Source organism: Parasteatoda tepidariorum, chromosome 8, assembly GCF_043381705.1.
Source record: "Parasteatoda tepidariorum isolate YZ-2023 chromosome 8, CAS_Ptep_4.0, whole genome shotgun sequence".
NCBI classification, from domain to species: domain Eukaryota; kingdom Metazoa; phylum Arthropoda; class Arachnida; order Araneae; family Theridiidae; genus Parasteatoda; species Parasteatoda tepidariorum.
The window spans coordinates 57491087-57506164 of NC_092211.1; positions in this window are offsets into that span (position 1 = coordinate 57491087).

Here is a 15078-nt window from a genome sequence, read left to right on the forward strand (position 1 = left end):
AATCAGATTTAATTGGATACATCTAAGTGACGCCCCGTGTTCTGATTGGCTTCTGAATCGATAAACACCACGATTTACCAACGATGATATCACTTGCAGGCATCCAGTTATTTACCACGTGCTACAATATGTGTAGAAAATTAACACAGGGTCGTGAAATATTTCACTTCAATTAAAAGGACATGCAGAATTTTTTTTACCCTTTCTTTTTCACTTTTTTTTTTATATTCTATGATATATCAAACTTTATAGTCATTTGTGAAATTGGCGATAATAAATAATTAATTATAACGAATGCAGCAAACGTTAAATTTCTATATTTAATTTATTTTTCTAAATCGTGGATAATTTTTGAGAAACTCTGAATTCTGAATTAGTAATAACACTAAGGTTAGTTTTACAATCACTCAAATTAAACGAGGGGGGAACATATTAATTATAAAGCCTCAAAAGCTTCAGATTTATACGCAATCATTCTGAATTCCGATTTGAATTTTATCTTATGAAAATGCAGAAAACCCTAACATAAATTGTGAAAGAGTAGTCAAAAAATTATTTATGCAAGCATTAGGGTTACGTAATATAATTATATGACTTATGTTACATCCCCAACATGCAAACGTAACACATTACAAGTAATTTAAATTGCATAAATATATGTAAAAGACATACACCATTTTAAATAAATTAACCACATTAACAAAAGATTTTTAGCCTGCGGAGTATTTAAACTATCTTCATAAATCATGTTCTCTTGATGAATATGCTAAATTAATTTACCATGAAACTACTCTAAAATGCTACGCGTGTTGTTTTCTAAATCTGGCGCATAAGGAGATTATATGGATAGAAGAGAGCGATGGGAATACATTAAGAATTTCTTCTCTTAAATCCATTTAAAAACTACAAGGAATTTTATTTCTATCATCTTCAGTTATATCTTCGCACTATTTTGTTTTGTCTTATGCTGATTTATATTGCATTGTTGACTAAGTTATTTTAATATTTATGTCAGTGGTTCCCAATTACTTTTCGGTTATGGAACCCTAAACAGCCGAGTTTTTTTGGCAGAACCCAATCAGCTGTGGATATGCTACAAAAAAGAAACTAATTTGAAAATATTTGTATTGAAAGAAAGAAATTTATTAATTTATTTTATCAATAACAGTCTTAAAATTATGTTCCATACTAGGCAGTTGATTTTATTGTTCTGCAACGACGTTTTGACTACAGTTTTGGCGTATACGTAAGTCTAATTGAATAAAATAAGCAGAATTATGGTTTTTGAAAACGATTTCCTTTAAACTGATAGAATGCTAATCGAAAAAAAAAATTTTTTTTTTTTCATTCTTGAATTCTATTATTTTATTTTTAATTTTAAAGTTAAATGAAAAATACTTATTCTCGAATACAATGGGAAATAATTTTGGATTTTTTCTTTTCTCTTTTCATTGAATAATTTCATAAACATAACCAAAGGATTAAATAAATTGAATAAGCCAATTAAATTATTCTAAAATAATTATTGGTTAAAGTAAAAAGCCCTAACTCACAGATCCCCTGTGAATTTCCCACGGAATCCTAGGCATCCGCAGATCATCTTTTGGGAACAGCTGATTCAGGTGGCTCCACTTAATATATAATCCGCGTGGTGTGAATGTACTGTAATGCTTATGAAAATTCGAAATCAAGAATACGTGTTAAAACCACTTAATAAGTATTTACTTTCTATCCTATAGTTCTGTTTTATATCCGGAACTGCATGAACACTACTTTCTGTTTCATGGGTATAAATTTAACAGCTTTGTTTGCTTTATATCCGTAAAACAGAATTTTTTGAATTTTCCCAGATAACATTGTAAGGTTGATTTTTAATGTAGCCGCAAATTTTATCACAAAATCGCAAGCAAGTTTAGAAATGAATAGCAAATAAACCATACAAGCGTGAAACAATGTTAAATTTAACTATGCCATTTTATGCACAATGCTTGCTCAGACAGACCTTTTACATCAAGATTGAATCTAAAAGCACCGCACATTATCATTAAAATCATTTTACGTAGGAGAACATTAATTGAAAGATTGTCCAAAAGCAAGCTAAAAAAACAAACATATTTTTTGCATAGGTTCATCCATGCCATTATTTAAGTTTTAGAAAAAAAAATATTGGTATTGTAACATTTTTGCTTCTTAGCAATAATGATTAACCAGTCTATCTTAATGCGTAAATCACAAACGACATTGCATATTCAAGGTCGCGAAATCAAAGAATGATATAGTTTAATTTCGTGTTTATTTGAAAAAGGTAAGCAAGCATCCATTAGATATTCGATTGAAAGAATTCTCAGTTTCCCTTTTAAAAAACGAAATGAAAATAAATTTTAACATCAAATAGCAGTTAAAATACACAAGACAATAAGAGAGATAAAATAAGCGAAAGAGTTAGCAAATATTTGCAAATAAGTTTCAAAAATTCAATCTTGAAATATCTTTATTCTATATAATTCAGTAGTTTTCCTTTTTTTTACGTACTGATAAATATTGACATAGATTAAAAGCAATATTTAAAACTGAATGCATACGCTACCCTACAATAATGGAAGTGACAATTTTAGGTTTTAAATAATTTTTTAAAATTTCTAAAGATACACTTAGAGGATCACTTGTATTTTAGAAGCGTTTAATTCATGTGACTTTTCATATCTTGCAATAAAGTTTAAAGCTATCAGAGGTTTTAGGGACCGACAATAAATTACGAAAGAAAGCAAGCACTTTTTTGCACCCTATGTTAGAAAATCAAGCAGTAAGCTCGTAACTGGTATCAACTACTTTGGTAGTTATTTGGAATAACTGCATAAAATTTTGTACATATATAGCTTAAATATTTATCACGATCTGAACATTTTTATAAAAAAGAAAATTTTGTTTCATGTTTTTTTTTTGTTTGTTTGTTTTATGTTTACGCTTTATGTTTTTAACTTTAAAAATATTCAACAAAATTGAAAAAAAATTGCAGCACATTAAAATTAATTACAACAATATTGTTTCAAAATATGAGAAAAAAATATAAAAAATGTGCAAGATATGAGTATTGAAAGTAGTTCTTTTTCACTGTGCATAAGCGGAAAAAAATTTAAAATTATGTTTTCATAATTTTGTACTAAATTGTATTTGACAATAAATGGAAAAAATCAATTTGAATATCTTAAAATCGTAAAAAATTCCAAGCAATTTTCCAAGTAGCTTTTCTCTTCTGAAAAAGAGGCTCAAAACGATGAGGGGACTTATACATATTTAATTTTGTTCCTGCTGTCTGTTTATTATAAAGAAGTCTAATTTACAATATTACGTAATAAACATGTGGAAAACCCCTGATGATTTTGAGCTGTCTCTTATTAAGTTCCAAAACTACTTAGAAAATTGCTGGAAACTTTTTACGTTTTTGAGATATTTAAATCAGATTTTTTCCATTATTGCCAAATACGATTCACTACAAAATTGTGACAAATAATTCGAAATTTTTCCCGAGTGTGCGCAGCTCAAAAACTTTTTCAAATACTCATAACTTGCTCATTTCTTAAAATATTTTTTTTTCAAATTTAAAAAAAAATTGGAATAGATTTTAAATTGCTCCAATTTTTTTAAAGCCTTTTTAATGTTATAGCAAAAAAACGTAAGACAAAAAAAAAAGATTTTTTTTATGAAAATTTCCGTATCTCTCTATATATTTAAGCTAGGCGTACAAAGTCTTTTGCAGTTATTAAAAATAATAATCAAAGTAATTGATACCAGTTCCAAGCTTTTTCTTGTTTTTCTGGCATAAAGTGCTCAAAAATACTTGTTTTCCTTTGTAATTTATCATCGGTGTCTCAAACCTATGAAAGCTTTAAAATTTATTGCTAAGTAAGAAAAATAGCAAAAATACTTCTACTTCAAAATTTGCAAAATAGTCCTCGAAATATTTATTGAGAAATTCGAAAATTTATCAAAAATTGAAAGTGCTTCTTTCACTATTGTGGGGCAGTGTATTTATTTACCTATTAGACAAATTTTTGTCCAAGTATTTACATCATAATTTGTCAAAACGAAGAGATGCAAACCATGTTTTCATTGAAATCTTAAGCAGCGACATATTGTAAAAAGAAATTATTTCCTTAAATTATAATTCCTAATGATTTGACTTATTAAGACACTAATTAAAAGAATATAAGACTTATTTAAATAGCAAGTTTGGTCGCAGCAACAAATTATTTTTTAACACAAGGAAACGTTGTTTTAAAAGTTCATTTACTAAAATTATGCCTTTTTATAAACTCCTCTACAAGATTAATGGAGAAGGATAAGGCATTAATCAATAGCTTCTTTTTTTACAGAAGAGTTTTTTTACAGCATCTTAAAATCACTAAGTCTTTCAAGAACTGACTTCTGTTCTATCGCTTTTCATAATGAATTATTTCCTGCACTTTTTATCGATCGGAAATTAAACTCGGAATAAAAGTGCTTAATAATTAGTGGCCGAGTACGAGATACTTTACAGCTTACGACGCAACGTCCACTTTGTTTTTAATCGTTGTTACAATTATATTATTTTTAATAACAATTTTAATTAAAAGTGTCAAATAAAAAACTATGTTTTGTCCACACAAAAATTTTTTTATAAGATGTTTTAGAATTATGTAGAACTTAACGATACTCTCGCAAAGAAAGAGATGGTGCGCCAAGCAAGTGGCAAAATATTCTATTAGTAAATAAATTCATGTTAAAAGGAATGAAATTGAAATGGAAATTGTAAGTAAAATAAAATAGGCATTTACAGGGATAGAGTGCTCGCCTCCTAATGTGCTGACCCTAGTTCGATTCCAGCGATGGCTGGTCGATTCAAATTCCGCAACCGGCTCGCACTGACCACAGTGCAAACGCAAAATATCCTCAGTAGTAGACGGAACACGGGTTAGAGTCCCCTTGTAGCTACCGTGGAAGGTTTTCATGGTTTTCCTCGCTGAGTAACGCAAATGTGGGTCAGTTCCATAAAATAAATCCTCCATGAAGGCAAAATCTTCCCCAATAATTGATATCCCCTTTTCTTCTGGATTGGGTTACTGAGAAGGATACTGAGTTGAACATTAGTAACCGCAAACCCTAAATTGGGTCGGCTGCTCAACTACGATTATAAAATAAAATAAAATATAAACTTATCAATAAAATTATTTTATTAGTGTTTTCCTCCATACACTGAAATCTATTCCGCATAAATTTATTTTTGAAATTATTTATCTTATTACGAAGTTTATTCACTTACCATCTGTGTCTGATGTATCAAAAGACTTGAGAGGCCCAGGACTAGCCCCCCCCTTCTGGGGGCCTTTTATGTTTTAAATGAGAATATTTTCTTATGTTATAAATAAGTACTTTTGTATTTTTCCTTAAGAATTGTTCATTAGAATTAAGAGTTAAAAAAAAACTGAAATAAATATAAGTCGGAATTCTTAGTCGGAGGCATTACGTCGGACTTCTAAATTGATCCATGCTGAATCCTTCTCTCTTCTAGGAGGTGTGGACTGAAATCCTCTATAACCTACTATTCATAGTTTCTTATCAAAAAATTTAGATGCTTTACAAGCTTTAACAATCGTATTTTTTAATTAATCCGAAAAACTTAATTAAAGCCCAAAAGCCTTTTCCAAATTTAGAGCTGACTTTACACGCGGTCTAATATGATTCCTACTTCAAAATTTCGTGTAAAAAATGTTTATACTCTAGTATATATTTCTATTCATTTTACTATGCTTAATGATATTTTTCAAAGAACTAAATTCTATAGTTACTAACACATATTTGGAAGATTAACTTTAAAAGCATTATTTTGTGACAATATAAATATAGAATGAAAGTAATGTCCTTAAGGGATTCTACTTCGCTCGTTGAAAGGCTATTTAGTATATTTTTACACAGAGTCTAGTATGTAAATTTTCATTTACTTCAAGTGAAAAATTCTGTCTTTATAGTATTTTTGGGATCAAATATTAATTTATTACGAAATAGTTATTGTATTTTTGAAGAACACCACCACCGCCCTATTTTAATAAAAACAGCTGCATTATATAATTACAACAGAGGTTAAGGCACTGAATTAGGCTTGATAATGGGTAAAATATTATGTTAAATTTGCAATACCATTGAAATTGTCGCAAGAAATGTTATAAACTACAAAACTTGTAATATGCCTAAAAAGGTTACAGAAAAGGTTGATGATTGATTCTGTAACAAATTCAAGTTAAATCGCTACCTTGAGAATTTTCATGACTATGAATTCATTGAAACAAAATAACAAAACCATTCGTATGCAGAGTAATGAATAAGTTCTGAATAAATATGAAAGGTGTTTCAATTGTTTTTAATAGAGGTTTAAAAGTTGTTTTCTGATTTTTGTCAGAGAATATGTTTTTCCAGAGAAAATAAGAGCAAATTAGCGTTCAACTGCTGCAGGTGTAGGGGTGGTTCGTTGTTGCTCATTATGTTAATCTTTTATGCAGATGACCCAATTTTATGGGCTTACGACTACTAATGTTTAACTCCGAAGCCTTGTAATTTTGAACCCAATACAGAAGACAAGGGAACTCCTGGATCGAGTATAAGGGAGAAATTTGCCTTCGTGGAGGATTATTTTCATGGAGCTAACCCGCATTTGCGTTACATAGAGAGAAAGACCACGAGAATCTCACGTAGTTAGCCTGACCGTAAGGGGACGGTAACCCATGATTCGCCTACCACTGAGGATATTTCACGTCAGCACTGTGGTCGGTGCAAGCCGGATGCGGAATTCGTATCGACTGGGATTCGAACCCGGTTAACTTCATTGGAAGGCGAGCGCTTTATCCTTTGAGCCATCGAGGCTCTATGTTAATCTTTCAAATCAAGGGTCTCCAACTGCTGCTTCTGGATCAAAACCACTCATCCAGTATCATTGTTGGACCTACTGTAAAGGCCTGACATGCCAAATATTTGGTCTTTCATATTTTTGCTTTTAATTTTAAAAATAATGGTGTGACAGATTGATATAAACACTGATTAAAAAATCACTGATATACATTATAAAGTTTAAAAGTTCAATTCTAAGGAAGACAGGTTGGAAACGCACAATTACGATGCCTAAATGCCCAGGATTTTTCTACGTAATCACCCAACCTACAGAGGAATTTATTGCAGCAGTTCTAGCAGTTGTTCTCATGGAAAAACTTCTGCCTAGATAACTTCTGCTTTCAATTTTGGAAACTGGAAATAGTCACTGAGTGCGAAATCAACACTCTATGGGGTTGGGTCAAGATTCATCACGTAAAGTTTGGAACTAGACTTAAGTTTTCCTTGGAGGCCTGTCATTGTCATGCTAAACATTGCAGATCATTCATTTAATGTGACAGAGTTTTATTGTTGTCTTTTATAAACAAATAATTTGCACTCCCAAGATACGTTTTCTAGATATCTTGTAATTTTAATGGCACAGGCGCATCTTCTAATTGATAATACCTATACAGTATATATCAAATGTTAGGCAGCTGGAGCTATTATTTTTAAAAAATAAAAATAATCATGGCATTTGAAATTAAAAAGAATTAGCCTTGCTGTTTTATAAAATCTTACTTATGCAATTAAATTTTCTAAAATTATACGTTTTTTTAAATTCCTCTACAAGATTCATGGAGAAGGATAAGGCAGTAATCAATAGCTTCCTTTTTTATAGAAGCATTTTTTTGGAGCATCTTAAAATCATTAAGTCTTTCAAGAACTGACTTCTGTTCTATCGCTTTTATGAAAAATAATCTTTTTTTCTTCTTTTTTTTCTTTTTTAATAATTTCTTTCATTCTTTTCATCAGGTATCTTGGTGATTTTCGTGTTTACGCATAACCAAGCATACGACGTGTTTACGCATAACTAAGAAGCGTTTTGGGTTGCTTATTTCTGTTTTATTCCCTAACACAGCTTGAAAAACCAAATTTTTACTTGAAACTGCAAGGCCGAAATAGTCTGAACAGTTGCAACAGTTTTAAAATAGTTTTTAAAATTGAAACTTAATCTCAGCAAAACTTAACATCTTACGAACAGTTTGGTACACTACACGAACTAGATGGAACGCAACGTAAAAAGTGTTCCTTGTTTATCAAAACCTTTATAAAATCTTAACATTCCTTCTAATAAGATTGAAATTTTAATTTGACCACTTAAAATTAGTGAAACTTTAATTTAAAAAAATCGCGTAAAAGTTATAACGGTATTAATTTGTTAAAATAAATTTGTAATTATTGTTTATGAAAATTTTGTTGCATTTCTTTCTTGAAATCTGCATATATCCTTTACTTTCATGAAACCTGTGTAATTCCTATAATTTTTTTTTTTATGAAATCTGCGCATTTCCTTTACATTTCCGTTAAAAGAACCTTAGTATGCTAAGAAATAAATTTTAAGTTGTCTGTTTCCTTCATTTTTTTAAAATCTTTAAAACAGAGTATTTTCTGCTAAGAAGCTTTCTCACATTTATTTTCAAAAACATCGATGACAGTTTGATTTTGCTAACAAAACCCTAATCTTGAAATACAAAATCAAGGAAAAACTTATTGAAAGTAATATTTATAAAACTCATTTCAACTCATTCATTCCTGTAGATTTCCTTTTGGAAATTTTTATGTGCTTCGAATTTTTAAATATCTTTGACAAAGCTTTTAAAGTAGGGATTTTATGTAAATGTTTAGAACTGATTTTTTTTACTCAGGCGGACATATCGAGCAATATTATATTCATAGACTAATAAACATTCTAATATAATTGTCACGTCACATATTTATACATTATAGTGTTTCATAACAAATATCTAACAGAAAACTTACTTTACAAATATTATTTTTCCCAAAATGAAAAGAAAAATCCCCTAAATATTTTACAAGCATTATCCAATATAATCCAAATATAATTCAAATTTTAACTTACTTATGAATGTTACTAAATAAAAACAATATATTTCCTTAAAATGCAAGACTAAATATTTAAATTTAAAAGCAGGAAAAGTTAATTAATGAGAATTACATTAATTGAGTTTAAAACATGTAAACTAATACAAATACTTCAACAACGCAAAGCACAGTTTAGCCCAATTTAATTTTCATAAAACACGAATAATACATTTTTCTGTACAAGCTAAAATGAATTTTTTCGCTTGAAGTAATATGATTAGTCTAAAAATCTATCAGATTATTTATTTTTTGAACAAATCTTTTTCACCAAGTTATTAAGGTAATTAAAATGATTTTAGAACACATAATATTTCTATAAAAAGATTTAGTTTTAATCATAAGGAAATATTTACTTTCCTTAAGCAAATGGGAAATGCAAAAGTTAATCAGAGTTTGCAAGGAAATTTACATTAGGTTAGTTTTTTTTTTGCAGAATACAAACATCTCCATAAAATAAAACTTATTTAGTTAGCTTTAATTAATTTTTTTTTAAGAAAGCGCTTAACATTTAAAAGTGCAATAATTTCGCTTCTAAAATAAGAGTTTTAGTCCCATTTTAGTATTAAAAAATGGATTTAAGAAGAGTATAATTAGTAGGCAAATGCATTAAGAGCTAAAAGTATGTTATTAGAATATTCGAGATCTTTTTAAATGGAACTTAAACTTTCAAAGTTCATTATTGTAATGTAATTCATAAAATTCAATGGAACAAAACTAAATTAATTCGTTTTGTATAAATTGGTTTATTAAAAAAGTTTTGAGTAACATTTAAAAAAATGGTAATTAAATTTTTATAGCGATAACACAAGTCATGATAGATTGAAATTCGTCTCATTTCAACTAAATGGTGACTCAATTTTCAATCTTGTAATTTTCACTAAACATTATCTCTTATTTTTAGGTGTATATAATTTAAAATCGTAGGAAAACTCATACTATTCAATGATACAAACAAATCTCTTACTGTAGAATGCGAAAATTAAGTACATGTANAAAGTAAATTTTTTTTCTTTCAAATCATGACTTCCTTCATACGTAACGTATATATCCCTTTCTATCTATAATATGCATATAATTTTCACTAAAATAAGCGATTACGTAAATTATGTAATCGCGTAACCAACAATGATTTGAAGATTTAATGTTCTTTCAAGGTCAACAGGAGTTTCGTAGTATTAGGGGAAAAAAATCTTCAAATTAATGATTGCAAGAAGAAGAGAAATCGGGACGTGAAAAAAATTTCCAAATGAAACGTCAGAGAATTGTCCAAGCATTTTTATAGTATTTTTTTTAAAGTATAAGATATACAGCATCCAACTTAAAGTTTCTTTCTTATATCGTAACCTTCATTAAATTTTATTTCGAATAACATTGCAATGGACTGTTTATAATGCTTTCGGCGTATCCCTTAAGACACGTTTTTTTCGGGGTTTATGAATTATGTAATTTCATCATGAACCTACGTTTTAGAATTGAAATCTGATATTATATATATATATATATATATATATATATTATTTAGATATACATTTATTTTCTTGTAGCCCCATCTGTGTCCAATAATTCGACTTCTGCCATACCCATACGTCACACCCACTTTGTATGGTGGGCCCATTTACAATTCTATTCATTCATACACAGATCGTAATTTTGACCTGAACTAAAGAAGGATCGATTTCCAATTCAGCTCCCCGGAGATATTATTTGTTACGGGAACATGGAGGACTTTGTAACCAGACAGATTTAATGCGCATCAGTCTCCACTTAGTGCAAGGGGAGTCTTCGGCGCCTGGATTCGAACTCCCATTCTGACGAACGGGAGACCACCATCCTGACAACCAGGCTATCCCAGCCTATGTCAGGGTGGTGGCCTCGTATATATGGCCAGAATTCCTACCAGAACTTTGATCAAATTTGCTTTTGATATTTGATAATCTTTGCCTGTATGTTAAGATCGTTCAATTCTCAAAACAAACACCAGCGAAAAACAATACATTTCTAAAATACTGTTTTTTTTCTAGTACTAATGGTTTTCATAATTCTACTGTAAACAACATTATATATGAACTGTAAATGCTTTACAGATGATATGTAAACTACCTAGACTTATGCCTATGATGGTTAAAATGGAGTGGATTGATTAATTTTTTATAGTCAAAGCATTTTCATAGCGAAAGTAAGGCGACTATGATGCAATTTCTCCTTCCAGCTGTGATTTGCATTCAAATAAAAATATGAATATTGTAATTCAAATTTTCAAACATTATATCATGTGGTTTGGACCGTTATAAGGTTTAGTGCTATCTTACCAGCTATTATGTCTTTATTTCACACAACAGTTATTTGTATATCGAAATGAAAACAAATACAATCATTCTAAACTCAAAGTTGGATATTCTCACAGAACTACAAACCACAATATTTATCTAATAACTGCATCACGAAATATCAAATTAATATAAAATCAAATTAACACATATTGTTTTGCTTTCCAACTGATAATGTAGTAATTCTTAAGGAAAACGAATGCTCTATGAGAAGGAACTATCACAGTATTTATTTGTTTTTCAACAGTCAAATGCCAAAACATTTTCAATAATTAAAAGATCATCATGGTTGAACTATACTATTCTAATTTAATTTCATTACCTTCATTCTTATTAAATCAGCGTAACAACAAAACATGTTAAATGCTCGGATGATTACTTGAAGCGATTTAAAAGGCTGTCACGAAAATTAATTGATCATTACATCACGGAAAAACATATCGAAGATCTTAACAAGATATAAAGAAAATCACAAGTAAAATACCATTTTACTAGCAAAAATCTGATTAACATTTTCATCATTAATTGTTTCTCAGGATAATGGATTTTTTTTACATTCTAATTTATAAGCAAGACTATTTTTTTAATTGAACGAACAGCAATTACACTTTTTTTCCAATCAAATAGGGAAAATAAAAAGCAAAATCACATAATGTCAAAGAGTTTCTTGATACAGTGTTAGAAAAAAAAAATTGACGAGAGAAAAAGCATTAACTCCCAATAGACGTCCAAAGCTTAGTTTAGAAGCGATAACGATAGTAATGCGTAATCGATAATCAAATATCCGTTTTCTCTCATGAGAGACAAAAGGACGAAATTTAATTAAAAACTTTTGCGCTCTATCTTTACCAAAAGGATTTGACACGATTTTAACTTTTTTCTTGTTGAACATTTTTTCGTAATATGGAAAAGGACAGCGTAACTGAGACCTGTAGCAAAAAATGCCAACAGTATTTTTAAATTGGTAAAAAAAGCATAAAAAGTCTTAATTTACTGGAAAAGGGTACTTCATGTTTTTTTTTTTTTCTAAAAAAGGTTCGATAGTAAAATTTTCAGGCATCTCTTAGTCGTATTACATTCCCTAAAAAAACTACTTCTGATTAACAATACTATCATAAATCTAAATATATTTTTTTTGCAGAAAATCTAAAATTTTTTTTAAAAAATTATAAGTGTACTTAGTAAATTAATTATTTTTCATGATAAAAGTATTTAGGTATAGTCAAATGGTGGTCGGATAAATTAGTAAAAAGTATAAAAAGAGGTAATAAATTAAATGGACATTTAACCCTTTGACGGTTAGGGAAATGAGCAGTTTTCGTTTACTTATTTCTCGCAGCATTACGACTAAACAGTAGTCGAAAGTGGCAGCTGTTTTCCATTCCGTTCTTCCAAAAATGTCACCCTTCTCTGGCAATGCCGTAGATAGCTCACGCGTTTTAAAAATTTCTTGAACTATGTGTAGTACATAAATAACAGTTTTTACGCTCTTTAAAATAACTAATAAATGATATTTATTAAATAGTAAATTATAAAGGATTATAATCAATTATATAAATAATAATAGTTAATTATAAATATCAGACAAATATTAAATTGAAAGGACTAAATAAATGCAACTAATATAAAACTTTATGAAGCATTCAAATACAGTAGTTACCTAAAAATCTTTTCAATCAGACTCAAAACTTCATAAGATAAGCTTTCTGTATCACAATCATAATCAACATCATAATTATCTAACTTTCACTTTTGATCCATTTTACTTTACAAACACCGTAAAAAACGTGCCAAAATACGCATAAAAAGGACAAAGTAAAAAAAAATAATAATTCAAAGAAAAGAAATTCATGGAACCCGTGCTGCAATCTATAGACAGTAAAACTAACTAAATTTCGCGAGTAGGATGCGTTTGTATCATAACCCTCGTCAGCTCGCATCGAGGAAAAATTTCACTACGCGAGTAGTGCTCGTTTCTAACCATTTCGGTCGAAATCTTGCCCCCGAGCGGAACTCGTTTGCGCGCATTATAAAGCACGATTCGATTGCGAGCTGAACCCGTTTATAACCATCAAAGGGTTAATTGATTAGCGGCTGTAGTTAGCTAGCTTAAACTCTTTGATAAGTAGAATTTAATAATAATAAATATTTTTCGGGGTAATGTGCCTTTACTAAAATTAAGGTTGTTTTGAGGTTGACAGGGGTAAAAAATACGCCTGAGTTTAAAAATGAAGTAATATTTTGCATCAAAAATAACTCTCAATTTCAACCAAGTTCAGGAGACAAAACCGCACAATTAAATCAAAAACTACTACCCCCTCATTCAACAGCTGTCCCACAGAGGCACCAATACAATTTAAGATATAAAAGAGAGAAGCAAGCCGATTAAATGCCATAAAACGCTTTCTGGACAGATAAGAATGCAGACTATATAAAACTTGACCATCCTCACTGCCAGCTCTTACTTCAGTTATGATGAAGCTGCTGAAGCTATGTGGTCACCTCTGGAAGTAAATTTCTATGACCATCTAAATAAATATGTTTAAAGTTTCCCCGAATGTGACCAGACTATGAATAAAGCAAAAGACGGATCGACATGACGTATAAATAAACCTTACGACTTTTCGAGTCCGTACCACTAGGTGTTAGAATAATTAAGGTCAGATAGTGCACCAGTAATCGACATGCAACTGACATGCATAATGAAAATAAACATACTTATTGTTACAAATAGTGTGAAATTTGTCATAAAACTTGCAACGGGTGACGTACTTATACACCATAGATTTTTTATTCGCTGGATTTTACCAAAATTTCATTTGGAATTTCGAAAATACAATTACTTGTCGTGATGAGCTAGCTAGGCTAGTCGAGCCATTCTAAAAGCCTTATTAGGAAGAAATAAGAGGTTAAAAAGGCTTTGGGTTAGCATAAATCCATTTCAAACTCTGTTAAAAAAAGAACTTCTTAGATTTATAAAACTGGGGAGATAGATGATTTCTTACCTTAAATAACGCCTTTTCGAGTTTGATATTGGTACTTGGGACTTAGTGAAACAGATAGTGTGGTCTATAGGGTTAAAATTAGGTGATTAGCCAGTAACTTTTCGCTGGCATTTTTTTAAAACGAAAAGAAAATGGCATTAAAGCGTATTCAAAACGTATAAAAGCATATATATTTCAAAATTAACCAATTTGTAAAATCCATTGTAAATTAAATACAATGCTTTATTCAGAGCAAAATCTTCTTGGATATTTTTGTGATGATAATGACTATTAAATTATTCATATTAACAGCTTTGTAAAGATTTTCTTTTTTGAATCCTCCCATCTTTTTTCTTATCATCTATTATCAGAGGAGAAGATAAAAGTAATCAATAGTATTATTTTAGCTTTTATAATTATCATTGTTTTCCAATGAAACTCGAGCATAACAAGTAGTATCGATAAGTGATCGATGGCGGTGGTTCTTTTTTTTTTCACAGTAATAAATATAAGAATATTTATGGTACCAGCTTCCGTGACTTTACTCTGTTTTAACGGTTCAAAGCCTGCACGCATTTCTAAACCTTTAGAAAAATCAATTCATTGGGTGTATTTTATGTTACAACGTGTGGAAGGTGTTATAAAATATTTGATTTTTTTTTCGTGGTAGAAGGGGAGAAAAAGAGTTCTTATAACATGGTTGAGTGATCATTTCTTATGAAAAAAGAATTTTTTTCTGAATATTGTGAAAGTATTAGATATGT